Genomic DNA, 2,876 nt, shown 5'->3' on the forward strand with positions numbered 1-2,876 from the left:
ACGTGCCGCATCTAGACTTATAATATCTTTGGATGCGGCACGTGTATAGTTCGAGGAACTAATTGTAGACGGCGCTCCCGGCGAAAATTGCCCGATCCCCCCATGCCTCTCAACCCGCAAATCGCACACACCAACTATTTTGCCCCTGCAATCTTCACCCGTCGAACAAGTCTATCAAATAGCAGATACTAAGTCGGTGAATACTAAATACTTAAAAATATAAAATACAAATCTTATACCGAGAATTTTGATTTATTATTTTCAATTAATGAATCAATTATTTGAATAAATTTCGCATCAAGAAAATATGTAGATGCATAAGATTTACTTTTAAATTGAATTAAAATGTAATTTTATTGTAATAAATATTTTTAGCTGACATCTTTTATGGAAAAAATTTGTCATTTTTCAATTAACATTTACTGTCTATGAATAATATTATTTTGTTGTTTTGATAAAAAGCGGTAGAAATTCCACCAAATGAAACTATACGTTTGAAGACATTAAAAGTTGTAATTGATAAACATGTTGAGTTGAAATTTAAAATAATTAATTTTTTAAATAAATATGATCGTACAGCGTTCTCGCATGTATAATTAGCGATTTGGAGTATTTAGATGTAGTTAAATTTTATAGGAATATGGACTCCCTCACGATTATTAATTGAAGTAAACAATAATTCGTAATTTTCTATGTTTGTGTAATTAATTATAAATTAAATAAATTATAATGAAACTATAAAATTATATAATAAATATATTTTTTATTTTATTTTTTTATATAATATTTTATAGAAATTTATGTTTCTTACTATGTATGTAAATTATGTCCTGATTTTTTCAATTGAGAAGCCCATAATTTCAAAATTGAACAAATGTATTTTTGAATTTTACTCGAGTCGTTGATATGAATAAATAAATATTTTGCCTAACATTTCTCAATTTAAACTAAAAGGTCAGAAATTATTGGAAAGTTCCAAACACATTTATCTCTTAATTGTTAGTTTGTAATAAAATAATCTGTAAATAAACTATTTATTCTCGCGGGCACATTCTCATCGGGCGCTGAGCCCGTGGCTCGCAAGTCTGAGCGCGCCTGGGGCGCGCGTCTTTTAATTCCCGCGATTCCCGCTCAGATATTTATTCTTTACATTTAGAATGCTTGAATGAAACTTTATCAAAAACATCTCTTTAGATCGCAGTATTTATATGCGTGTTCATATTCTGAATTCGTTGCTCAAATAAGTATAGTTAAAGATTAAATTTCTCAAAGCTCTGTAGGCTTTGAGGTACACAATATTATCGTGACACTCACGCTGAGCACTCGTTTTTTGACAGACAGTTATAAATTTATATTTTCTGAACCACCTTAAAATAAACTTAAAAAATACAATTCTTTTTTTTTAGACATTTTTCTCTATCTCGCGTTGTTATACTAATAATAGGATTTTGGTTTTCATATTATTTTTTATACATATATAAAGAAAAATATCCTACAAGTCTTCTTTCAGATTAGTTTACGTATCTTGCGTCTTTTAGCGTATTATTGGAATTTTCGATTATCTGCATATATTACTTACGATGAAACAAAATTAGGAGTCCTATTGAAAAGTGGTTTAAAGAAATTTTGTAGGATTTTTCAAAACCTATCATTTCTCTTTGACACTTTTTGTCGTATTTTGCGTCATTTGGTTCAAAATTTGAGTGTTGTGATGTCAAATTTCGGGCAATTCTAATACTTTCTCCATCATAAATAATAATAATGTAATAAATGAATACAAATTTGCATAAATTTCTTGGGCGAATAACTTTTTTCTATCAATTTGTTTTTGTAGCTTCTGTTGTTTTTCCACAAGTTTATCATTTTTATTTCTAATACCATTTTTATGATCAATACCAAAACTACGTTTCATGTCAAAAAATTTTTATATTTTCAATGTCATTTTTCGCGAATAAAACAAAAGGTACGCCTCCTATTAAGAAGTGATTATTAACGAATTTGTAGATCTTTTTTGAGATCACAATTCTTGTTGATTCATCTTCTTTCGTATCCTGCATAGTTTGACCACAAGATGGGATTTTTCATATCTCATTATTTTTCGTGCAATAAAAATGAGAATTTTCAATTTTACAAAAAAATCCAAAAAGTTTGTATGATAATCTTGTAGAGCTTTTAAAAAGCAACGTTTTTCTTCACTTTTTTTATATCGTACGTTGTTTGGCTTATAATTTTGATTTTCCATTAATATTAAACATTTTGAAAACGCTATAACTGAGATTTAAAAAAAAGTCATCAGGATAAATTGTTTGGCCTTCTGAGTACTATTAATAGTCGTAAATAAAAATTTTAAGTATAAAAAAATGGTCCCAAAATTTGTATTTTTATCCAGAATGGCTGTTAACGAACTCGTCCTTTCTTTTCGGACTTGTCGGACCTTTCTTTTCTTATCCTTTCTCAATCATAAATAATGAGAATGAGAAAAATTAGAGGCCCTTTAATATACTTGTTTTCTGTCATTCTTTTAATTGTTGTAATTTCGTTTTCTGAGTCTTGTCGATTTTTCGTTGTGTATTTTTATGATAAACAAATTTGAAACTATATATCATAAGGATAATTTCATTAAATATACAAATCGAAACTTTAAGGGGTCGTTAGTAAACTGCATTACCAATTGCATGAGGAGGGGGGTCATGCTAAAAATTATGGTTCGAACAGGGGTTGGGGGTCAGTGGAAGAAAAGTTACGAACTTAGATAACATATTGAATGTTTCCTTCCCGAGTCAAAATTTTGGTCCTATTTTGAGCCTGCTATTTTAGGACTTAAGTTTGTGTAAGCAGGATCTATACAGGGCTTATTTATAATAGATTAAGGTCCT

This window comes from Belonocnema kinseyi, chromosome 5 (assembly GCF_010883055.1).
Source record: "Belonocnema kinseyi isolate 2016_QV_RU_SX_M_011 chromosome 5, B_treatae_v1, whole genome shotgun sequence".
Taxonomy (NCBI): Eukaryota; Metazoa; Arthropoda; class Insecta; order Hymenoptera; family Cynipidae; genus Belonocnema; species Belonocnema kinseyi.